This window comes from Ambystoma mexicanum, chromosome 8 (genome assembly GCF_040938575.1).
Source record: "Ambystoma mexicanum isolate Mex_15411 chromosome 8, UKY_AmexF1_1, whole genome shotgun sequence".
NCBI lineage: Eukaryota > Metazoa > Chordata > Amphibia > Caudata > Ambystomatidae > Ambystoma > Ambystoma mexicanum.
The window spans coordinates 819,407,456-819,433,578 of NC_090929.1; the positions used below are offsets into that span (position 1 = coordinate 819,407,456).

At 52.3% G+C, this 26,123-nt stretch overlaps 1 long non-coding RNA gene across 2 annotated transcripts in view; it reads left to right on the plus strand.

Annotated features, from left to right (window-relative positions):
* LOC138473679 (uncharacterized) overlaps nt 1-26,123 on the plus strand; it is a 256,147-nt gene that overhangs the window by 30,109 nt on the left and 199,915 nt on the right. The gene's annotated exons all lie outside the window — the stretch shown is intronic.

The following is a 26,123-nucleotide window of genomic DNA, read 5'->3' on the forward strand; positions in this document are numbered from 1 at the left end:
ATGTTGAAAGTCATAATATCGAAAAACAAAAAGTAAAAAAAAAAAGTCGAATTCCTTTTTTAAAATTATATATTTATTTTGGGGTCCGGGAATAAAAAAAATGGGTAAAACAAAAAAAACAAAAAAAAGGGGGGGTTTGGGGGGAACCCTCCCATTTCGAATAAAAAACGTAATAAAAAAAGTGACTTTTTTTCGACATTTTTTTCGATATTTTGACTTTCGACCTTTTTGTTTTCAATTTTATCACTATAAACCGTTTTTCTCTGTTCTTATGCTCTAGCAGTGGAAAGAGTTGTTGCTACTAGTTCCTGGCATTTCTTTATTTAATTTAGGGGTCTTTTACAGGGTTAGAAAGGAAGCTTCCTCAAAGGGTTGGCATTTCTTGTCCTCCATATCCCATTTTCCTCTTACATTAGGACACTATTATCTGAATTCTTTGGCTCTTGTCATTGCTCCCCGCAGGCACCTGACAAGGAGAGTGGGTCATTTTGAGGGATTGCAGTCTGAGGGTTCTGTTGGGCCATCAACATCTGTCCAATGTTCCCTGACGATTGCTTGGCTTTTCTCTCAAGTTCAAAGATCTTTTCTTCTCCCCCAAAGCTTTGGAGAGGTCTTTGGTCATACTATCGTTGCTCCCTGGAAGGGTAATTATCCCTCCTTGCAAGTTAAGTCAGGTATTGCTAAAAATTACTACTTTAAAATTCATTTCTTGATCATCACCCCCTTGATTATGGGCTCTTTTGTACTACAATGTTGGGGGAGGAGGGTAGTTGTTTGGGAAATTTTAATTTGGAGGATAAGAATTGTGGACATTTTGATTTGGAGGGGTTGTTGAATTTCTTTCCTGCAAGAATTTCTCACTGGGATTTCCTAGGCGAATTGTTCCTTGATTTTGATCTCCCCTGTTGCAACGGAGAGCATCCATAGCCCACAATGGGTACAGTGAAAAACCTTGGGGTATTCTCCTATTTAGACCCAGAGAATCCTCTATTCAGGTGGCCAGGGCACGGCCATCGCCTTTGGATCCAGACCCTGGGGGTGGCCAGTGTGGAAAGATCACACGGGTAGGGGAGTCTGGGGTCATTCTCATGGGAATACTTTAGGCAAGACATGGTATCCCCCACTCACCCATTATCCACAACCACACAAACCCTCTGTCGTTTTGGGGTATTTTCCAACACACAACATCTGCCCCCCCATTTTCGCATAATACTGAGAAGAAGAAGAGGCAACCTGGACGGGTGAGGATTACCAGTGAAAACCCCACTAAGGCACAGAAGACAGACTGCAACACTCTGACTGCAGGTTGTCACCTTAATGAAGTCAGGCAAGGTCAAGCAGACCCAACCCTAATCACACACCTGCTTCCCATTAACTTCACACAGGTGCATAAAGGGATGCTGCTGAGAGACAAAGGTCAGATGCAGTTGGGAGAGCAAGGTGGGACTGGCAGAGGATCCCTCTTCAAATCCCAAACACCAAAAGCAAGCTGAGAAGATTGTCTGGAACTAAGAAACCAAGAGGCTGGGAGCTGTCAGGTGAATCCAGAGGAGGACAGCGTGCAGCGACGCTGGCCCAGTGAGATGGAAGGGCTGCAGCATGTCAGAGGAGCCGTGCCTCCTACATGCTGGATTCAGGCAACCAGGACCTTGCTGTTGAGGTCCAGACAATTGCTTGTTCCCTTGGGGCCAGTGCCGACCCCAAGGATGAAGATGTGCAGGTGGTGAGACCCTGAACTCATCCCCACGCCAAAGGAAGGAGCCGCTGACCTTGCAACACTGCCCGGAGAGTCTGATCAAAAGAGAGAGTGAGAAAGACTTGGGCGAGCAGATGGGAAGCAGAGCGTGTGAGGGAAGGCACCAAGTAAAGCAGGCGAATGGCCCGACCCCAAAAAGGAAGGTGAAAGTCCATGCTAATAACATACATGAAGTTGGTCCGAGTCTGGCAGAGGGAGATCAGCTGAGAGATTTTTGTTAACGCAAGTTTGAGTTGAATTGAAATTGGTCCGAGCCCAGAGGAGGGAGACTAATTAAACATTGTGTTAAGAGGATCTGAGTCCGGCTGAGGGGCATCTGTGGTAAACCCTGAATCACCCAAGAAAGTGATACCTGAAAGATAATAAGAGCCAAAAAAACAGAGTGACCCCATCTGAGGAAATAGGATGTCAGAAGTCTCTGTAAAATGAAAGCGAAGTCCCTGAAGTGAAGGGAAGTGATGTGAACACTGAAACAAATGAAACTAAAAGCCAAAACAGGGAAATCACTAAGTAGAGGAAAAGTGAATAGAATCCCCAAGGCTTGTTTAAAACAGAACTGAATGTAAAGTAAAAGGAATTGATCGTAAGAAATACAAGTACCAGAATGCAGCAGTGTCAGAGTGGTCATGTACGGGATTAGAGCAAAGCCATATAGTTTCAAAAGTCTGTGACAGTAAAGCAAAGTGAATCTGGAAGTTAGAAGTTTGGAGAAGGATATCCAGTTTCAATTGTGTAAACCTGAAAGAGAAGGAAGCTTTAAATATTATTTTGCACTCCATGGTATTCTACATATAAAAGACTTTCAAGGTGAAAGAGACTTTGTCGCAGAAGGCCCTGGTGTTTGTTCCGAACTGCATCCTCATGCTGGAGAAGCCAAAGCGTCTGCTAAGCTTGAGGATGCCGCGTTGCCCCGTGCTGAATACATGGGGAAGGGAGACCAACGGCCTGAACATCCTGACATATAATATTGTGAACACTACTTTCTTTTTCGTAACACTGTTTCCCACACTATTTGTATTTAGAGGTAAGGATTAGAAATAGGCTTATTAGTATAGGGTTTTTTTATTTTGACAAGACAGCACTAGGACTGCATTATTATTATTTGATGGTCGTAGCTTGCTCCCATCTTTAGATTTAGGATTTGATAGGTGTTTTTCCAACCCTTTTTGGAGTTCAATAAACACCCTTCAACTGTGGTCACTTGTGTCTGTCTTACTGGTCATACCATGCCTTTCCTACAGTACATAACCCATTGACTGTGGACTTATATATGTACTGGTGTCTCTTGGGTCTATATTTTGGAACACGTGTTGAGCAACGTTCGATTGGGACTGGGCAGAAGGCCTACTCTGTTGGTCATTTTGTTTAGTAATAGGAGGAACATTTATTTCCACCCCCGCCAGACTCCAGATACAAAGTAGGAGTGGTCTTTATGTCCGACACTTTTGTGGTGCTGGGAATTGTAGGTGGTTTGGGATTTTGGGGATTATTTTAACTTTCTGTAGGCTTTTAGACCTTATAAACCATTGTATCTTGTAATATCACCCATTCGAGACTTTGTGGATCACTGAAGTCCCTTACTAATTGGGTGACCATGTATTTTGGAAGAGCATGAAAATGAACTCCGTATTGTTAGTATTTACCTGGCGAAAAGTTGCGTGTTTGCACGCTTCAACTCTTGGGAAAATTCTCTTGGAGATCGGTCCATGCCACACACCATATTGTATCCAGTTTTACCTCTTAGGGGTTTCTGTGTGTAGAAAAGTGTTTTAAAATGGCCACCATATAAGTTGACCAGTAATGGTGTTTTTGGTCCTCCCGCCATGCAAAGAAGCTAGAAAACTCAGGAGAGAACATCAATCTTGCATTCTCCATGTTATTGATGTAATTATTTATTCCAAATTAGGACATCATTTGTTCATACAATTCTAGAAGTTCCCACACAGAATAGTTTGTGTTCTTGCGATAAGGAGTCATACAATTATTAATGGCTTTTATTTGTTTTATTTGTGTAATGGGGTCTTTAATTAAACTATTTTGTGAACTGCTCTTCCTGTATCATTGAACCCGAGTCCACTCTCAGACTCAGAGCTACTGCTGGAACCCCTTTTCCTGTGGATATCCAGGCCCTCGCTACTATTCTGATTTCGGGACTCCTTCTAGATGCATGGGAGACAGGCTCCTCACGTTTTTCTTTTCTCTGGAACTTCTCTGGGTTATTTTACGAGGATCCCTTTGAAGAGGTCGAATATTAATGGGTTTGGCACTGTTTAATCTGAACAACCCTGTCTGCTAACCTGGTACAGGTCTCCAGAGGGGCATATCACAGCTTAAGGTTTTCCTCGTTGACAGTAGAAGTCATATATATCCTCTGTAGGGACTGATTTAAAGGGCCTTGTTCATCGTAAATATCTAATTTACAGATGCAATACCTTCCATCAATTCTTTTGTCCATTTTTCATTATATGTGGCTGTCCAATTCCCTTTCAAATATAACTTGGAAAGCTCATGGGCTTTAACCACAGGCCTTTCTATATCACACATTTCTCTTTTAAAAATTTAGCAATCAACCTCCAATATGCTCGCTAACAAGAAAAATGTTAACCTTTCTTACTCATGTTTTACCACTGTCATGCAGTCACTGGTGGAGCTATTGCACACAACTTAAGACTTCTGTGTACACCTTAGTATCTCCTTATGAGGCTATGGTATTAACACTATGCAATGCAATGCAATGCAATGCAATGCAACACAAAGCATCCAGACACATTTGTGGGCTCTGCACAATTTGGGTTAATAAAGATTTATATTGCAATGACACTAGTAATCCCTGAAATCATATCTCGGTGGGAACACAAGTTTTGTAGGATGTTTTAATTGGGTGACAACTAGTTCATGGGAATTTTACCCCACCCCAAAGCAGGCACGCACAATATTGATTCCCTAGAGTTCCCCCTCCCCCCCTTTCGGGTCAAGAAACACGAAGGGTTACACAGGAGGTACATTTATTAATGAATAGAAATAAAGGAATCAATTTAAATATAAACAAATTATGCATCTATAAAATTCCAACTTGAATGAAGAATGATCAATATTCTGGTCCAACACTTGTGTATGCTACATTTACTTTATTAGACTTTTTTAAACACACAAATTACCATGTATACATTCGATGTACCCTAACTGGTCATCCACTATGGATTGAAATGTAATGAGAACTCTGGATAAAGCTTTCATTTGATAAAGCAAAATTGAATACAAATACCCCTGCCTTTCTCAGTCTCTCTACTTCCCCTTTACTGAAAATAGATACCTATCCTCTTACTCAATGTACATGTCAAAATTAAAAACAGCATTATAGAAAACTCAATTGAAATACCCAGGGCCGGTCTTAGACCAGATTGCACCCCGGGCGGGAAGCATCGTTGGCGCCATCCTCCACCCCAAAAAAATGAGGACAAAAATTGTTTGTTACAAATGTTTAATGTTAATACAGCAGTCAATAAACAACTAGAGGGAAATGCAATACAGAATGCATACATTAGATACTAGGTAACAGTCCTAGAATGTTATCTGTATTATGTGTTCAAAAGTAACTTTTCTCGACTTTGCCTTGCAAATACGTCAGCTTTTTAGAGTACCAACACTGGTTGAGTGATGCTGTGTGTTGTAAATATATACTATGTGAAGTGGTCTGGTGAAAGCGCTATATAAACAACTTATCATTACTGTATTTGCGCAACTTCCCCACCAAACACCATGCTCTCATACAAGGTTGGGTCACTCCATCTTGTACGAGAGCAGGTTGTTCTGTGGGGAAGTTTTGCAAATACAGTAATGATAGAGGCACCCACACCGTAGATTGGTGATCACTCTACTCAAGCAGGCCTGGCTGAAGATGTGTGGGGCCCATTTCAACAGAATGGTGACAAAGATAAGGTTAATAGCTGCCAATTATCACGAGATGGCAAGCTGCCATGGAGCCTAATCACGAAATGCCCACTGAAAAGCTCAAACTCTTCTTTGTCAGCAAATGGCGGATGTGGAGGAACCAGTCTTAGAAGGCAATGAGGTTATAACACTTCTGTATCCCCTGTGGGAAGATAAAACACAGCTTGTAATGCAAGCGCTGCAAAGCACACATTGTAAACTCCAGAACAAAAATGGAGAAATTAATATATTGAAAGACTGCTGACTGGAAACGTGGGGGCGGTTGAGGAGGGCCCTCTGAGGCTAGAGTCCCTTTTCATTTGAAAATGTTGAAAGGCCCTGACACCATCCCTGTAAAACAATTGTGATCACAAAAATACTGGGTCTTCTCTTAAATATGTGTGTGCACACAAAATGGACACAGATTCCAAGGACAGAGTTTATCTTTAGATGCAAGTAACTCTTTTCGGAGACATTCCCCAAATCTTTAATTAAACATCTTCAAAAAGGTTCTTCCATTCATTTTGGACCAACTGAATGTAAAAGTAATTTCAGAGCTAATACATCAATGGGCCTCATTACAACCCAGGCGGTAGAGGGTTGACGGCACCGGTGGAGCTGCCGGCGCCGGTAACCCTCTACTGCCTCATTACGAGGTCTGCTTGCGGGTCCCGCTAAGGACGTCTGGTAAAACCAGGCGTCCTTAGCGGGATCCGCTAGCAGACCAGGATGCTAACAACGGGCCCGTTATTCACGGGCCCGTTGTTAGCATCCTCCCCATTCCCATTGAGCCCTATGGGGGCTTAAATGGGAATGGGGATGTACCGGGTTCCGGGTCCCGGGAAAGGGAATTACCGGCCCTCCAAGCTCGGAATGTCCCGGTAATCCCCCATTCCAGGAACCCAGACCTGGTACCCGGTATGGGGGTAGCCGTGCCGTTAAATGTGGCATGGCTACCTCCATACTCGTTTGACGGTAGCCGTGCCCTTATTAAGGGCATGCCTACCGCCAAACTCGCTGCCGGCACCCGCGAATTAATGGCCCATTACGAGATGAATGGGCCTGTAATTACCCATTCGCGGGTGCCGGTACGGCTGGCCTCCCGATCCCCATTCTGCCCTTTAGGGCAGAATGGGGGTCGGGAGCATGGTTGCACCGGCACCGTTATTAACGGTGCCGGTGTAATCACGAGTTCTGCTCGTGGGTGCCGGTCTGCATGCCTGGTCAGACCACACATGCAGTCCAGCACCGGCAAGCAGTACTCGTAATGTGTCAGGGAGGTAACAACGGCGCTGGTAGCACGACCGGCACCGTGGTTGCCTTTCCGCCACATTCGTAATGAGGCCCAATGTATCTCAATCAACCACGAGCAGTCTAAAATAAGACATTGACATCACCACCACATGAGAAATCAAAAAAGGGCTGCAAGCATCGTAAAGTCTCAGAAACTAGCAAAAGTGTCATCATGCTAAACCATCCCCTTTCTATTCATTGGACATAATAATTAAGAGGGCAGTGTAATGGGAGTGTCTTGATAAACCCAGTTTCTCTCCCATTGTATATGATGCTATATCATGTGATTCTTATTTTGGCACAACATATTGTGAGTGTGATATAGATTTCCGTCTTTTTCGCTCTGATACTTTTACATAAAAAATCAATTCCCAGCTGAGAATAATGAGCTCACTGGAACAAATGCTAGCAGTCATTGTCAATTATATGAATAATTGTTTATGCCGTTTATGCATGTAAATATCTACATTTGCCTAATTTACATACTTAACTAAATGTGAACAAACATTATTTTGCTATCAGCTTTTATACCCCCGAGCAATTAAATAAAAGTAACTCTCTGCAAAATGTTGTTAAAAGTTATAAACAGACTTGTAATTCCATATAATTTAAAAAGTGCATTTTAATTGGCATCTCCAGTTCCTGGCTGGTACAGCCATATGGTGTCAGTTCCTTTTGGAGCTCAATGTGAAGATTCCTACCAATCCCTCACAGAAACCCTGACTAAAGTCTCCTACTAGATGGCCTGGAGAAGGCAGAAGCTTCCTGATCCAAACCCTGGGGGTGGTGTACTGTGGGAGGATCACCTGGGAGGAGACAGGGCCCAGACTGGTTAGGAGATTCCATGGGATGAGACACATTATTTTCCCTCTAGAAGGAAGAATCTTCCCAAGATACCTGAAGAGGTAATGGCTTATTGTCATTTTAATTAACCTAAACCTTATATTAGCTCTAAGGCTGTAGACCCTCAGGTTGCAAGATCTGAGCACACTTTACCAGAAGAAAGATCTTTTGGGGTATTCAAAACTAAACACCTTCCCCAATCCCAGGGGTACAATGTAAAGGAATATGTAAATGTTGTCTTCAATAAACTACCTTCCTCTATATCAGCTAATTCTCATAGACCATCGTTTAACAACTTTAAGGGAATTAAATGTATCCTTGAAAGTAACATAAATGTTAGAAAAAAAAACTTTGTTGAAGAGAACTACAAGCCCCAGAGTTCAAGAAGGGCTGAGATGAGGAAGAGGACTGAAGAGGCATGCAGATTCAACAGTCAGGCAATAAATCCTAAGAGCCACTGTAGTGGTCAGGCAATTGGGCCTAACAGCCCATACCTGAGGGAACTTGGGAGGCATAAAAAGCACCCTCAGGTGCAGCCAGAAGGAAGGAGTGGAAGAAGCTGAAACGTTGGTTGGAGTGAAGGCTGTATCAGTGGAAGCAGAAGGAAGGCACAAGACTGGAAAACCAAGCAGAGGTAGGAGAACAAGAGGGACGCTTGAACGTGCAGACCGTAGATTTCACCTGCATGTTCTGAAAGAGTCCTGCCCTCCCAAACTCTGAAGTGCAGAGGCTGTGCAGTGGAAGCCGTGCAGTGGAAGCCGTGCAGTAGAAACGGTTTTCCCCATGTGAGACTGATCACTGATTGCTGTGTTGGCTGAGCTGTTGGAATGTCAGAGACTGAGGAAAGAAGCAATTGGCAAGCTGAGGGTCTTCGGAGTAAAGGAGACTTCCACAATGAGTGGCCAGAACGGAAACACCTGTTCAGGAGTAGTGTGTGGATCCCCAGCAAGCCAGAAGCAGTAGAAGTTGCAGCCGAAGTCGGGAAAGCAGTGTGACCCACACAGCAAGAGTTTTAGAAGCCGGTCAGTGAATCAGATCATTCTAAAACATTGTGGGAGCCTTGCCGGTAACAGTAGAAGTTGATCTTTATATAAAAAAACTTCTGAACAATGGAATTGTAACACACGCATATAAGGTATAGTGCTGCTTACTTGTGTAAGGAGCAAATGCTATAAACACCCATTGTTACACTATTCTAAGACTGTGGGCCTCATCAGGGGTTCAGCGGAGCAGTAATAAAAGCAGTGGTCACGCTATTACTGCCATATTACCGCTCCGCCCAATGCCGAGTTCGGATGGAAAGTAGCAGAATTACCTCCAGCTTTTATCTGGTGGTAAATCTTGTCACTTTCTGTCCATTTGCAGTGCTATTAACGCAGCGATATTTGCACCGACGGTAATAGCGCCAATACTGCCCCATAGAGTCATATCGAATCTTAAGAAAATGGGGAATAACAGCATTGCCGCAACTCAGGATCTGGCACTAATAGCGCCGGACTGAGTTGCAGTAATGCATTTGCGTTGGAGGTATCCTCTGTAAATTCTGATGAGGCCCTATACCTGTTCAAGAGTGGTTGCGTGTCCGGGTGTCCCTAGCTAAGGAAAGGGAATGCAGAGAAGACCATTTCTGAACACATAACCGTGACAATATAAGAGTACAGACTTCAACGTGGGAAAACTACATTAAAGAAAGGTTGCGTGTGCTTTATTGTGATTCCCCAAGGCAGCCTGAACTCTATCCTTTTCTTCTATCGGAATACAATCACATACCCAACATTAAAGCTTGAAAACAACATCAAAGAGTGGTCATGTGTGCCAAATTGTAGTTTTTGCCAAAGGACTGAACATTATACTTTGTGTAAAAGTGACATACCTTACATTAAATCATTGAAGAAGAGAACAAACATTGCCTAAGCCAAGAAGTACCCCATACTGATTGTGAAGCTGACCCTTTCTCAGAGTTAAAAAATCAATCCAGCAAGACTGTGAAGTTATTAACAGTTAATTGGCCTAAACCAACAAGTGTGCAAGTATTACCTGAACTTAGAGAGTGGCACCAAGGCTTCTGGGTAATTGTTGGGCTGAAACCAGTATGAGGAACCTGAGGGCATCCTCACTTCTTTTCCCAAATATCCCCCTCTCGGGTGGCCAGGGAAAGGCCATTGCTCTTACTGACCCTGGGGGGTGGATATCTGAGGGAGGATCACCTGGCTGGAGGAGACTTGGGGAGTAGACATCCTTAGGTGAGACATGGTATCCCTCATTTCCCTTTCAGGATGAGTCCTCTGCGCACCTCTGCCCCCCCCCCCCCCCAAGCCTTTATAGGCTATTGTCAGTCCCTTCCCTGTTTTAACCATGAAACATTCCCCAAGAAAGACCAGTTGTGTACTGGGACGAGGAGGAGGCCAGCAAGAGTAATGCAGGACTACTGTTTCAATAGTGAGCGGTCTAATCCTTTTTGGACCATTCATCATGTTAGGAACTTTAAAAGCAGGAAGTATTCTGCAATTGGAGGCAGCTGTGGAAGCAGGGCTATGGACAGCTGGGCAAAAGCAGACGACCATTCTGGAAAAGGGCCATGGCAAGTGGAGCACTTGAGACCCTTTGGAAGATGCAGAGCGTATGCAGCAGGAAGCTAAGCTGAAGGATGCTGCAGGCCGCTGGCAGACCACGAGAGGGAGACTGCATGAAGTGGGCATAGGAATCCCGAGCTAGAGGGGATGCATCGCTGGATGAGCGAAGCCATGGAGAGCTGCTGGTAGACTATGCGAGGTAACGCACATGAAAGAGAGAGCTTGGGTGACCGGGTACCTCACAGGCAAGCTGTAAGATCCGACCGGTGACTCTACCAAGCAGGGGGAAGGACACCAGGATGGTAGGCGAGCACGCAAAGCAAACGCTGAATAATGATTTCAATGAAAGCAAACATTTCTGTGAATATCGAGTTGAGTGAAAGCAAGTTTAAGCACTTCAAATAACGATCATAGTGAGAGCATGTTTAAACACTTTTGAATATTGATCGAAGTAAAGCAAGGGTGAGCCCTTTTGGATACTTACCAGGGTGAAGGAAAGCTTGTGGAACGTACGGATACAAGAAACTGTATTATATGAGACAACAAGCAGTACCAAAACCCAAGAGAATTCAAGGAACTGTATTATAAGAGAAAACAAGCACTGGCAAGAGACAAGGGACTTGAAGAAGAACTGTATGACATGAGAAAAGAAGCATTGGCAAGAGCCAAGGGAATTTAAGGAACTGTCAGTTCTGAGAATCCAAGCATTGACAAGAGCAAGGAGAATATAAGAAAGAACAACATGTCCATGGTGGCAAATCACCCACTATACAATGCCAAGAGGGGGTGATATATGTGAATGAATCAAGCACCACTGTCAAGACGAAACAGTGGCTTTGGACTTCCTGACACAGAATATCCTTAGTTTTCTTTAGGTAGGGAAATCCCACCTTAGCATAGGGCAAATAAGGCCTTATTCCACCCTACATTTTTAGTTAATATAAGTTTGTTGATCGAACTTTAATCTGTTATCTATGTCTCATTTGTGATGCCTTCACAGCTGGCAGAAAGATGCGGCTAAAGTTGGGGAAGGGGAATTGGCTGCTTGTAAAGACTATTTTGAAGCAGACTCACAGGGTAATTCATAGAATTTCGCAGAAAAGTGTCGCAAGCGGCTGGCGCAGAGTGTCCGCGTGCGATTGACTGCGCCAGGCACGTGCGCTAAAACCGATTTCCGCGCACAGCGTATTCATGGATTTTAGGCTCCCAAACCAGCCGTGGCGCAGAGTATCGCAGCGACCCTGCAGCAGCGCCAGTAACGCCCCCAAGAACGCCCTCGCGCAAGGAAAAGCCATCAAAATCGCAAAATCATCGCAAAGGGCTGCGCTAACCCTGGACCAGTTTACAGGGCTGCCAAACAAGGAACGCAAAGCGGGTAACGTGCATATCAGGGGTACGCGTGAAGTTATACACGCGATTAGCCAGGGTACGTGTATTACAGGGGTACGCGGGAAGTTTAACACGCGATTGGCCAGGGTACGTGTATTACAGGGGTATGCGGGAAGTTTAACATGCGATTAGCCAGGGTACGTGTATTACAGGGGTACGCGGGAAGTTTAACACGCGATTAGCCAGGGTACGTGTATTACAGGGGTACGCGGGAAGTTTAACACGCGATTGGCCAGGGTACGTGTATTACAGGGGTATGCGGGAAGTTTTACATGCGATTAGCCAGGGTACGTGTATTACAGGGGTACGCGGGAAGTTGAACACGAGATTGCCCAGGGTACGTGTATTACAGGGGTAGGCGGGAAGTTTCACACGCGATTAGCCAGGGCACGTGTATCACAGGGGTACGCGGGAATTATCACATGCGATTTGGCTGTGTACGTGTATTACAGGGGTACACGGGAAGTTTTACACGCGATTCGGCTGGGTACGTGTATTACAGGGATGCGATTTGGCCAGGTACGTGTATTACAGGGGGTGCGCAGGAATTATCACACGCGATTTGGCTGGGTACGTGTATTACAGGGGTGCGTGGGAATCATCACACGCGATTTGGCTGGGTACGTGTATTACAGGGGTGCGTGGGAAGTCACACGCGATTAGGCTGGGTGGGTCCTCACAGGTGTTCCCTGTACACCCTCCACGGCCCCTGCAGGCAGCCTACAAAACAGGGGACTACCCTGCACACCTGCTCATGTCCCCCTGCACCCCCACCCCCCAGCAGTGCAGGGGCAGCCTCCACCAGGCCCCCACCCATGCCTCCCACCACCCCCAACCCCCAGCAGTGCAGGGGCAGCCTCCACCAGGCCCCCACCCATGTCTCCCACCACCCCCACCCCCCCGCCACCAGGGGCACCCTCCACCAGGCCCCCACCCATGTCTCCCACCACCCCCACCCCCCCCCCGCCACCAGGGGCAGCCTCCACCAGGCCCCCACTCATGTCTCCCACCACCCCCAGCCCCCACCATCCAGGGGCACCCTCCACCAGGCCCCCACTCATGTCTCCCACCACCCCCACCCTCCCGCCACCAGGGGCAGCCTCCACCAGGCCCCCACCCATGCCTCCCACCACCCCCACCCCCCGCCACCAGGGGCAGCCTCCACCAGGCCCCCACTCATGTCTCCCACCACCCCCACCCTCCCGCCACCAGGGGCAGCCTCCACCAGGCCCCCACCCATGTCTCCCACCACCCCCACCCCCCCGCCACCAGGGGCAGCCTCCACCAGGCCCCCACCCATGCCTCCCACCACCCCCAACCCCCAGCAGTGCAGGGGCAGCCTCCACCAGGCCCCCACCCATGCCTCCCACCACCCCCACCCCCCAGCAGTGCAGGGGCAGCCTCCACCAGGCCCCCACCCATGTCTCCCACCACCCCCACCCTCCCGCCACCAGGGGCAGCCTCCACCAGGCCCCCACCCATGTCTCCCACCACCCCCACCCCCCCCGCCACCAGGGGCAGCCTCCACCAGGCCCCCACCCATGCCTCCCACCACCCCCACCCCCCCGCCACCAGGGGCAGCCTCCACCAGGCCCCCACTCATGTCTCCCACCACCCCCACCCTCCCGCCACCAGGGGCAGCCTCCACCAGGCCCCCACCCATGTCTCCCACCACCCCCACCCCCCGCCACCAGGGGCAGCCTCCACCAGGCCCCCACCCATGCCTCCCACCACCCCCAACCCCCAGCAGTGCAGGGGCAGCCTCCACCAGGCCCCCACCCATGCCTCCCACCACCCCCACCCCCCAGCAGTGCAGGGGCAGCCTCCACCAGGCCCCCACCCATGTCTCCCACCACCCCCACCCTCCCGCCACCAGGGGCAGCCTCCACCAGGCCCCCACCCATGTCTCCCACCACCCCCACCCCCCCCGCCACCAGGGGCAGCCTCCACCAGGCCCCCACCCATGCCTCCCACCACCCCCAACCCCCAGCAGTGCAGGGGCAGCCTCCACCAGGCCCCCACCCATGTCTCCCACCACCCCCACCCTCCCGCCACCAGGGGCAGCCTCCACCATTCCCCCACCCATGCCTCCCACCACCCCCAGCCCCCAGCAGTGCAGGGGCAGCCTCCACCAGGCCCCCACCCATGTCTCCCACCACCCCCACCCTCCCGCCACCAGGGGCAGCCTCCACCAGGCCCCCACCCATGCCTCCCACCACCCCCAACCCCCAGCAGTGCAGGGGCAGCCTCCACCAGGCCCCCACCCATGTCTCCCACCACCCCCACCCTCCCGTAACCAGGGGCAGCCTCCACCATTCCCCCACCCATGCCTCCCACCACCCCCAGCCCCCAGCAGTGCAGGGGCAGCCTCCACCAGGCCCCCACCCATGTCTCCCACCACCCCCACCCTCCCGCCACCAGGGGCAGCCTCCACCAGGCCCCCACCCATGCCTCCCACCACCCCCAAACCCCAGCAGTGCAGGGGCAGCCTCCACCAGGCCCCCACCCATGTCTCCCACCACCCCCACCCCCCCGCCACCAGGGGCACCCTCCACCAGGCCCCCACCCATGTCTCCCACCACCCCCACCCCCCCCCCGCCACCAGGGGCAGCCTCCACCAGGCCCCCACCCATGTCTCCCACCACCCCCACCAGTGCAGGGGCACCCTCCACCAGGCCCCCACCCATGTCTCCCAACACCCCCACCCACCAGCACTGTGGGGCACGTGGCCAGCAGGCAGTCAGGCAGCAGCAGGTGGGAGCGTGCTCAGGGCTCTGGGGGGCAGTAATTTGGCCTCCTGGCCAGGAGCGTGGTCTCTCGTGTGTGAACGCGTGGACAGCCTGATAGGGAGTGAAATCCCACACGTCAGCAAAGGCCCTTAGCGCGTAAACCCGTCAACAGCATATGCGCGCCTATAGTCACCTGCACGTGCAGGAAATTGTTGCGTGACACGTCCCAGTGTCAAAGCGTGTGATTGGTGAAAATGGATCTACACGCAGAAGTGACAAAGCGTGTGATTGGTGAAAATGGATCTACACGCAGAAGTGACAAAGCGTGTGATTGGTGAAAATGGATCTACACGCAGAAGTGACAAAGCATGTGATTGGTGAAAATGGATCTACACGCAGGAGTGACAAAGCGTGTGATTGGTGAACGTACACGCCACGTAAGTGACGCTGTACGTGTGGGCCAGTATATAAGGTACATGTAGAACACCATTTCCTTGTACGTGCTTTTCGTGGAGAGCGAGTGGGTGAATTCTGTACTTCTTGTCGTTTCACACGCGATTTACTTCACGGCGTTTCCAGTTCGTATTCCCTGTTACCTCTGACAGCTTTTTCTCTTTTTTCTCTTTTACTGGTTTACCTGGGCCTGTTCCCTCAAACAGTGTCCCCTTCTACTGTTGTCCTGTCTTCTCAGACAGCGTACACATCTTCTTTTGGCGGGGGTTTAGCCAGCCAAACGCGCTCATTTTTCACGCTCTTTTACCTGGCAGACGGTGAGTCACGCACGTATCCAACTTCTGTGCTTGCCCCGTGTGTAGCCTACCCCTTCAGAGGTCATTCTAGGCTGCGTGTGACACGCATACGTTCATTCTTGTGTTACTGGGTGCCACAGCGTAGTGCAGGTTTTTCTTTCTGCACACGTGGTCTAGGAGGGGTTGCGTGCACGTCATCTCCCTTTTTTGGGCCTCCTGTGCGTTGCGTGACCCGTCATCTTTCCCCAGGGGTTACAATCAGCCGTGCTAGAGCACTAGGGTACAATTACCATCTGGTACCCAACCCCTTTGACCCCCAATTGCCCAGGACAATTGTCTACAGCCACTCCCATACGCACATTAATATCAGTGCCATGGCTGGGAGGCGAGGATTCCGTAAGGGTGGCAAAGGTGGAAGAGCCACAAGTGGTGGCCGTGGTGGATCCGGTAGGGGACGTGGTCGTAACTTGCAGGGTGAGCCTGTCCCCCCATGTGTGGAGGACCAGTCAAGGGCACCCATCATCCCCCCCCCTCACCCCCCCCTCCCGTTGAGGCTGAAGTGGCTGACACCATCCATGCTCAGCCCTTGTTGGACCAGCCCATTGTGGCACCAGACCTGGCTGACTCCATGGCTGACTTCCAGGTCAGCAGGGCTACGACACGTGCGCTGGTGCACGTTGATGCCATCATGCCACGTGGATCTGGGGCAGCAAGGTCATCTGCTGCACCAAGGAGGCAGGGCGGAGAGGCTGCAGGGGCAGCTGCGGCTCCATCCACCCCAGCCCTCACACACCCAGCCAGGACAGTGTCGGTCCTAGTCCATGCTGCTGACATTCCCCCTGACACCATCACACTAGAGCCAATGCCTGCACCAACTCCCATGCTGAGTGTGCAATCCCACACTCCTGATACAGAGTCCACCAGGGCTCCTGCCCCTAGTGTCCAGAGCGGCGCAGGACACTCAGGATCACCACCACCTTCCAAGCGGAAGAGGAAGAGTGCTCGTCCGGCACAGGCTGATGCCCCAGACACGGCTACACAGTCCGGCCCGTCCAGGAAGCCCAGCTTCACGGATGACGAACTGAATGCACTTGTCGAGTATGTGTCCGGACATGACAACGAGATGGTCATTGTTGCAGGATCCAAGACCACACCTGCACAACGCCAGGCACACTGGCAGACCGTTGCGGACATCGTAAGTGCCCTTGGAATCGTGAGGCGCACAGCCAATGATTGCTATAAGCGCTGGAATGACCTAAAGCGCAGGGCAAAGAGTAAGCTGGCCTCAAGTCATGCCGCAACTCTAGTGACTGGAGGTGGGTCTCCAGTAGTAGACATGGAACTCACTCAACATGAGTCAGTCGCTGGGACCTACGTCACGGAGGAACAGATCCAAGGCGTGGGAGATCTGGCTGATTACGAGGCATTGTCCGGTGAGTGCACATGCATGTGTGTGTCATCCATGTGCATGGTGTGTGTGTGAGGGCTTCTGTTCGGGTGCCAGGTGAGAGTGTGTGCGCCTGAGTCGTATGGGTCAGCCATGTGCTTCATGCAATCCTTCCTGCGCAGCTGCATTTGGCCATAGCAGTATCCCTTCTGCCAACAGTAGACATCTAGCACAACTGCACGCCAGTTGCCCTTGAAGTGTCACCTTGACACAACATATTTGCTTCTTTTTCACTGTTCATTCAGTCAGTTTGTTTGCATTCCACCACTTTCACTAGGCATGTCGCTGTCCACTAGTCACATGTCTGACATGGGTATGGTAAAGTGGAGTGACTTTGTTACCTGGATATCATTTGTACACACATGTCCCTGTGCAATTTGACCATTTCAGACTGGCAGCTCCAGGTGAAAAATCTGACCTGTTAGAATTAGAAAAGCTATTACATGCGGGAACTGGACTGAATGAATAGGTGCTGCCCTCCTCTCCATCTTCACTCAATAGCAATGGTACATGCCATCTGTGTGATGGCATGTGTGTTTCACCTGCCAATCACAGGCCAATGTGTGATGCCACTGCCAGGCAGCATGCAGAAAATGTGTTCATCTTCCATCTTGGTGTCATCAGTGTGTGCCATTTGCCTGCACTTCATACGCAGTGAGGGTGCATGCATGGGAGGGTTTTAGTCATGTGGGACATGTGTCAATCAAGTACTGGTTCTCTTGCTTCTCAGCCCTCAATGTGTGCCATGGTGCTAATGCCTGTTTCCATTTCTTTGTTTACATGTCTTTGCAGGGGAAGACGCACCTGATACTGCTGGGGTTGTGGAGATGGTGCAGACCCAGGAGGTGTCCCAGGGCCGACCAACCACCAGTGAGGGACGTGGTGTGGTGGTGGGGGAGAACCCACAAGTGCTGCAGGTCGTGCTCTCAAGGGGTGTCTCTGGCTGCACCTCCCCCGAGCTGTACTCAGGTGTTGATTCGGATGAGACCTACGTGCCGTCGCAGGTGAGTGTTCCAGGGAGGGATTCTGTTCTGTCTCACCCACCTGCACCAGGGTCAGTACCCTCCATGGGGATGTCAGTGTTGGCAGCTACGCCTTCGGTGGTTACGGATGCAGGGTCACACTCCGCGACATCTGATCCTGTTCCTGGTCCAGCAGATCAGAGGGGGAATGCAGTCCTGCAGCCTCAGGCAGTGCTGGCACAGCAAGGCGCAGTTCGCCTTGCCCCAGACAGGTGTGGTGCCCGCCGACGTGGTGGCCGTACGCCACCCGGCAATACCGCATGGGAGCAATCCATTTACGGTATGGCTACCCAACAGGCTGCATCATCCGAGATGATGGCTCAGGCCATGGATAGGGTGGCCACTTCCATTGTCCCCCCAGAAAGGCTGATGGAGCGACTAGAGCAGGCAACCGACTCTATCTGCCAGTCACACAGGGAGGACATGTTGGGGTCCAACAAGGACAGGCGGGCGGCACTGGCGACTCTGCAGGAGGCCATCTCCATTGAGTCCCAGGGCCACAGGGAAGCCCTGAGGCAGGAGCTCCTACACCTCAGGACGACTCTTGTTGAGCTTGAGGCTTCAACACACCAAAGGACAGAACAGCAGCTGGAGCGTCTCACCCGTACGCTCTCAGCTGAGATGCAGGCAACGAGGGCGGAGGTCCGGGCATCCCGTGAGTTGTTGCATGGGGACCTCCGCACACTCATCCTCCAGAACCAGACCTACCACACCCGCATGCTTGCAGCCATGGAGGAGCAGACTAGGGCCTTGCGTGGGCTGCCTCCCATAGTGCAACCACCTCCGGATGCAGCTGCACAGGGTGATAATAGCGACAGCAGTGATACTCCCACAATAGGGTAGCCGTGTGGGCCATGAGCCCATGGAGGTGTTTTATCTTCCCAGGATCCACGCAGGTGGGTTCTGGTGTGCATCCTGTCCTCGGACCTCCTGGGTGGCCTCCCCAACCCCCCCGGGCCCATCAATGGCCATTTTTGATTGTTTCTTATTTTTATTTTTATTTTGATTTCTTTTATTCCCAATTTTTTTGGGACGATCTGTTGGCTTCGATCTGTTGGCTTCGATCTGTTGGCTTCCGTGGTTCCTGTGGGCATACGCTGCATTGTGGCTGGGCACATGCAGGCTTGTAATGTATTTGGTTCAGATGCTTGGGTTTGAGTCACACACACCCCTCCTGCTTCCCGTTTCCATGGGCTTGCAAAGGGTGTGCCCAAGTGACAGTGAATTACACAGTGACGTTGGACTCCCATGAGCTGTGTGGCCAGTCTGTAGTCAATACTGTGTATACATTCATAGTGCATATTGCTGTTGTGTTGTACACTGCATGTTGCATTGATGTGTAACTCTTCTTCTGTGTCTACCTCCCAATTTGCAGGTCCCTTCCTCATGTCCACACAAGGACCTCTAGTCTGGAGATGGGGACCATGTTGGCAGCAGTGCACCTACAACTCTACATGGCGACAACACTGCACAGTTGGTAGTGGTGGGAGTGCAGGCATTTCCAGGTGGTGAGACTACTAATATGTAACATTTGTGATGTAATGTTAATGGTACTACGTGCTCAAGTATGTTGTTGGTCCGGCATTGCTGTGAGCATTTCAGGTGTTGCAGGTTTCTAATAGTGCCACTGTACATAGTGAGACTGATGTCATGTTGTGGGGATTACTTTGTTTACCTGCAATTAGCATGACATGGCACGGTGTGTCGTGTGGCGGTGCTGGGGTTGGGTTGGCTGACATGGCACTGTCCTCTTGTTGCATTTTGCAAGTGGGTATTCATTTTAGCTGCTTCAATGTGTAACTTCACAAAACTGCATTGGTGGTGTCTGTGTGGGTAGGGATGCACACATTGTGACACTTCCAGGTGAACAATCTCAGGCTGACATGGTATTCCCGGTTCATTCTCCAGACATTCAGGATCAGTGTCAGGTTGAGTCATCATTGATTGTCAGATGGAATGTGCCAGGGCAGTGTGCACTCCACAGGGGTGTGATTTCTATGTGAAGTAATTAGCCACTAGCTGTGTACGGGCTGCCTCCCCCCGTGCCCTTTCCCCTCCCATGCGCAGCGGCTGTGCATGTGGTTGGGGATGTGGGGCCACCACCATGTCCACGGCCAGGCCCCGGCGTGTTGCAACGTTGTGCAGGACACATGCTGCCACTATGATCCTGCACACTACTGGGGGAGCGTATAACAGCTGCCCGCCAGAACGGTCAAGGGAGCGAAAGCGTGACTTTAGCACTCCGAATGTGCGCTCCACTATGCCCCTGGTTGTAATGTGGGCTGTGTTATATCTTACCTGGGGTGGCGTGGTGGGGTTCCGAATTGGCGTCATCATGTGGGGGCTGAGAGGGTAGGCACTGTCCCCTGTGGAGGTGGTGATTGGTATCATTGGTGGGGTTGTGACCTTGCTCAGTATCCAACATGCATGCATGTGCAGTGGCATACATACTCACCAAGCAGCCATGTATCGCCATGCCGCCCAGCATCTATGTCCCGGCATAGGGTGGACATTCGGTAAATGAAGCTGTCGTGGGTGGACCCGGGATAGTTGGCATATACTGAGGTGATGATTCCCTTGGCATTACATACTACCTGCACGTTGATGGAATGCCAGTGCTTGCGGTTCCTATAGATGTGCTCTGATGCCCTGGGGGGACGTAGAGCCACATGGGTGCAGTCGATGGCACCTAGCACTTTGGGGAATCGTGCCACTCCGTAAAAATCCAGGGCGGCAGCATGCCTTTCTGCAGGTGTTCTGGGCAGGTATATGTGCCTGCGGACTGATGGGCGTGCAGTCATGATGTTCAAGACCTGGTGTAGGCAGCGTGACTGGGTGGCCTGTGACACCCCACCCACTATGGCACTTGTCCGCTGAAATGATCCAGTGGCTAAGAAGTGCAGTACATTGAGGACCTTCTCCAGGGGGCTGAGTGCTTGGGAGCACAGGGTGGGTGATGTGAGGTCATCCTCCCACTCACTCACCAGGTCCAGTATGATGTGTGGTGGAAACCTGTACCTCCCATACACCTGGTCATCAGGCATCCCGAAAAGGCTGGTTCTGGGTGTGAATATTCTGGCCCTGACTATCCTCCTCCTCCTCCTTTGGTAGCCCACTGCCACTGCTGCTAGGAACGGTATGTTCATCCTGGCGTCTGAGCTTGCTATTGTTAAAGTCCGCAATTTTATGCTTTGCGCGTGTTCTAGGCGAGCGTGTGACCCGCGCACCCCTGGAATCCAGTTCCCAGTCCAATAGCGTGTGGAAATTCACACGCACCACGGGATACAGCGTGTGACCCGCGCACCCCTGGAATCCAGTTCCCAGTCCAATAGCGTGTGGAAATTCACACGCACCACGGGATACAGCGTGTGACCCGCGCACCCCTGGAATCCAGTTCCCAGTCCAATAGCGTGTGGAAATTCACACGCACCAAGGGATACAGCGTGTGACCCGCGCACCCCTGGAATCCAGTTCCCAGTCCAATAGCGTGTGGAAATTCACACGCACCACGGGATACAGCGTGTGACCCGCGCACCCCTGGAATCCAGTTCCCAGTCCAATAGCGTGTGGAAATTCACACGCACCACGGGATACAGGTTCGCTGACGTACTTGCGTGTGTAAGTGGCCGCGCACCCATTAAATACACGTACATAGGCCAATCGCGCGATGACACTCTGACGTGCAGTATTTCCACGTGTGTTCCGTCATCACGTGCTGAGTGGGGAACGCCCGTGCGGGTCACGTCAGACGCGCTTACGCGCTGAGGGACTCTGGTCCAATAGAATCGCGTATGCGTGCTGACGCGCTTACGCGCTAAGGGCCTTTCCTCAGATTTCACGCTGACGTGCAGGATTTTCACGTGCCAAATCACTCCGTATCAAGCTGGCCACCCGAAAACACACGGAACACCACGCTCCTGCCCAGAAGGCCGAGTTACTGCCCCCCAGTGCCCCGAGCAGCCTCCCACGTGCTATCTGCTGCTGCCTGCCTGCCTGCTGCCACCGTGCCCTGCCATTTGGTGCCTGCACATCAGCCATCTGCAGGGGTCCAGTTGCTGTGTCCACCCCTGCTGGAACTGAAGACTCCCAACTGGGATTACATCGCTCCACAGCCCAGCCCCAGGACCCAGTTGCCCACCCACACCTGCCTCTGGGGTTGCCATGTCGGGCACTTCCACATCTGGCACCAGTGGCAACCCCAGGCCAGAGGGGCAGAGGGGCACCAGCTTCACTGCCACCGAAGTTGGTGTCCTGGTGGAGCATGTCCTGGGGCAGTATGATGCCCTCTTTGGATCGTCCCGCGCCAGCAAGGAAGGACGGGAGAGGATCTGGGCCGACTGTGTGGTTGCCATCAACGCGGAGGGGGTGGCAACCCGCAACGTCCAGAAGATCAAGAAGCGCTGGGAGGACTTGAGGTCCAGGACCCTTGTGAAGGCCCGGCGCCTCGTGGAGGGGGGCCGGGGCCGCATGAGTTCCATCCAGAAGAGGGTCCTGGAACGCGTACGCCCAGCGCTCCACGCCCAGGTCCTTGAGAGGGAGGCCCGTCTGGAGTTGAGCGGTATGTGTCCAAGCATTACTGTGTGAGACAGGGCATGTTGCGGTGTGCTGGTTCTATGATACTTGCCTGTATGTGTGCCATGGGCCATGTATGCATGTATGTGTGCAGGGACATCATGGTAATGCATGTGCGACCAGTGATGTGTGACCCACATGGTTGTTGCATGTGTTGAAATGCGGCATGGGGAGCCCTATGCAGATTTTGGACATGAGAGCATGCCAGTCTCTGTACCTGGACATGGATGGGGGTGAAGGATGGGTGCTGATGCCAGGTACATATATGGTAGCCATGTCTGTGTGCCTGACCTGCGTGTCTGTGACTTGTGCATGCCATGGATGCATGACACATGTGTGTGACAATGCACAGATTCAGTGACGCACCCAACTTACCCTTGTTTCGCCTGTGTTCGGTGTGTTTGGGGCCAGATGGATGTGACTGAGGTGAAGTGTGTGCATGTGATATGCATGAGCCATGATGCATGTGAGTTACATATCATTGAATGTTTCTAGAGTCCATTGGACATGCATGGAAATGTCCATGGCATGCACCGTGCCTGTTACTGTGTGTGTTTTGCCTGGACTGACCCATGTGTTGTGGAGGGACATGATGGAAGTGTACTTTGACAGTGGTGCTCATCTGCTATTGCTTCCTGTCTAGGGGACCATTGTACAGTAGCCTGATGCTTGTGTCCTTTGTCTCCCTCTACGCAGCGGCTAGTGAAGAAGAGGGCGGAGACGGCGCTGTGGAGCAAGGCGGCGGGGATGCCCCCACGGCTGCAGCGGAAGGGGTGGGTGAGCCCCCACAGGGGCCTGCTACGGCGGGAGACGGTGAGGAGCCATCCAGGTTGGTGGTTTGCACAGAGGAGGAGGAGGCCGACACTGGTGCACACATGGGGCCTGGTGGGAGCATCCCTGCTGGTGCAAGTGGTGCAGTCCAGGGCCAGGGGCAGGAGGCAGCACAGGTCACCGTGGAGGGGCCTGTGCATGTCACTGTCCCTGACCCTGTGAGTGCACCACCATGCACCAGCAGGGATGCCCCGTCCCAGGCCCGTCCGCAGGTAGAGGGGATGTCCATGTCACCTGACTCCCCTCCACCTGCGGACGTGGTAACCCCTGGCCGCGTGGAGAAGGTCCTGATTGGGGTCGCGATGCGCACGGCTGTGATTCGTGATGACGTGCGTGCTTCCCGGGAGGAGCACGCACGTCATCACGAAGTGCACCGTGCCGACGTGGCCCAATTGGGATCGGCCATGTTCGGGGGTTTCCTGCATGTGTTGGCCAATCTGACGGCCCTCTCCTCCTCTGTGCAGGCTATCCACCGGTCGTTCTCCTTGCCGTCTTCCGGCCCAGATGCCACCAGGGCCCCCTGTGGACCTGCCCCGACCAATGCAGCCAGCTCGGTGGGGATCGCATCCCTGCCACAGTTGGGAGTCGGAGGTCCAGCAGGGGTGGACAACACAGCAAGTGGACCCCAGCAGATGGAAGATGTGACGGCATCATCGGGCAGGGCACGTGCACGACGGCGTCGGTGGTTTCCATCAGCCTGGATGCCGTCGTGCTGGCAGAGGCAGTGGCGTCGGAGGCAGCAGCGGGCTCGACGTGGGAGGCATCATGGCTCGGGGCCATCAAGATCAGAGGGGCAGGCATCGGCCGGAGGGCAGGGCAACCCTGGGATGGTGGTGTGTTCCGTGTGGGAGGAGTTTGGCCAGCGGATAGGTGCGGAGCGGCAGCGGGCGGAAGAGGAGCGGCTCGCCATGGTCAGGGCGGAGTTCTCCATGCGTCGGGCATTGAGGCGGGCTGAGTGCCTCGAGGAAGCTCGCAGGGAGTTTGAGGTGGACATGGGGTTGTCCCTGCGAGACCTCGGGGCCAGGACAGAGTCCCGCCTCCAGGACATCGACATGGAGTTCGATGATGCCCTGGCCAGCAACATCACCAAGTGAGCCGCAGGACTTGCCCGCTGCCTTTGTATATAGTTATTTAGTTAGTTAGTGCTAGGTTTCCTTTATTTATTTTTATTATTTTGGACCGCTCGGACAATGGCCACTTTTTTGTACATATATTTTTCATTAGTTAGTGGTAGGTTTCATTTTTGGTGTTGGGCTCATGGACCCTGGAACATTCCTGTATATAGTTTGTTTTTTTGGGAGATACATTTTTTTAATTTCTTATTGTTTTCACCATGACGTAATGGTTTTTCATTAATTTCCTATGACATGATATTGCTTTGGACAAATTCTTTTTAATTTTTTATTCCTTTGTTTTTTTGTTTATCACTTTTGTTCTCGGACATGGACCATTTATTTACTTAGCCACATCGTTGTATGTTTGAAAAGTTCACTTATTTTTGGTATTTAATACATTTTTTATATTTTCTTACACTTGTGTTATTTTCTCATTGGTTTGTTACATGTCATGATATGGGTTTTGACATTCACTTGCACCCATTGTGTATGTGTGTGTGACGGACATGTGTTCTTTTGCATACTTGGCATTGGGGTTGTGTCATGTGATTGCATTCACTATGTGGGTGGATGCAATCCTTGCCTGGGTGTTTGTGCTGGGTATGCTGGCCATTACTGCCATGATTGTGTATCGTCAGGACCTGGGGCCAGGGGGACATGTGTGGGGGCCTGCTGGCAGGTTCACCACAGTGCTGGGGGGTGGGGGTGGTGGGAGACATGAGTGGGGGCCTGGTGGAGGCTGCCCCTGCACTGCTGGGGGGTGGGGGTGGTGGGAGACATGAGTGGGGGCCTGGTGGAGGGTGCCCCTGGTGACTGGGGGGGTGGGGGTGGTGGGTGACATGAGTGGGGGCCTGGTGGAGGCTGCCCCTGGTGACTGGGGGGGTGGGGGTGGTGGGTGACATGAGTGGGGGCCTGGTGGAGGGTGCCCCTGGTGACTGGGGGGGTGGGGGTGGTGGGTGACATGAGTGGGGGCCTGGTGGAGGGTGCCCCTGGTGACTGGGGGGGTGGGGGTGGTGGGTGACATGAGTGGGGGCCTGGTGGAGGGTGCCCCTGATGGCGGGGGGGTGGGGGTGGTGGGTGACATGAGTGGGGGCCTGGTGGAGGCTGCCCCTGGTGACTGGGGGGGTGGGGGTGGTGGGTGACATGAGTGGGGGCCTGGTGGAGGGTGCCCCTGGTGGCGGGGGGGTGGGGGTGGTGGGAGGCATGGGTGGGGGCCTGGTGGAGGCTGCCCCTGCACTGCTGGGGGGTGGGGGTGGTGGGTGACATGAGTGGGGGCCTGGTGGAGGGTGCCCCTGATGGTGGGGGTGGTGGGTGACATGAGTGGGGGCCTGGTGGAGGGTGCCCCTGGATGGTGGGGGTGGTGGGAGACATGGTTGGGGGCCTGGTGGAGGGTGCCCCTGGTGACTGGGGGGGTGGGGGTGGTGGGTGACATGAGTGGGGGCCTGGTGGAGGCTGCCCCTGGTGACTGGGGGGGTGGGGGTGGTGGGTGACATGAGTGGGGGCCTGGTGGAGGGTGCCCCTGGTGACTGGGGGGGTGGGGGTGGTGGGTGACATGAGTGGGGGCCTGGTGGAGGGTGCCCCTGGTGACTGGGGGGGTGGGGGTGGTGGGTGACATGAGTGGGGGCCTGGTGGAGGGTGCCCCTGATGGCGGGGGGGTGGGGGTGGTGGGTGACATGAGTGGGGGCCTGGTGGAGGCTGCCCCTGGTGACTGGGGGGGTGGGGGTGGTGGGTGACATGAGTGGGGGCCTGGTGGAGGGTGCCCCTGGTGGCGGGGGGGTGGGGGTGGTGGGAGGCATGGGTGGGGGCCTGGTGGAGGCTGCCCCTGCACTGCTGGGGGGTGGGGGTGGTGGGTGACATGAGTGGGGGCCTGGTGG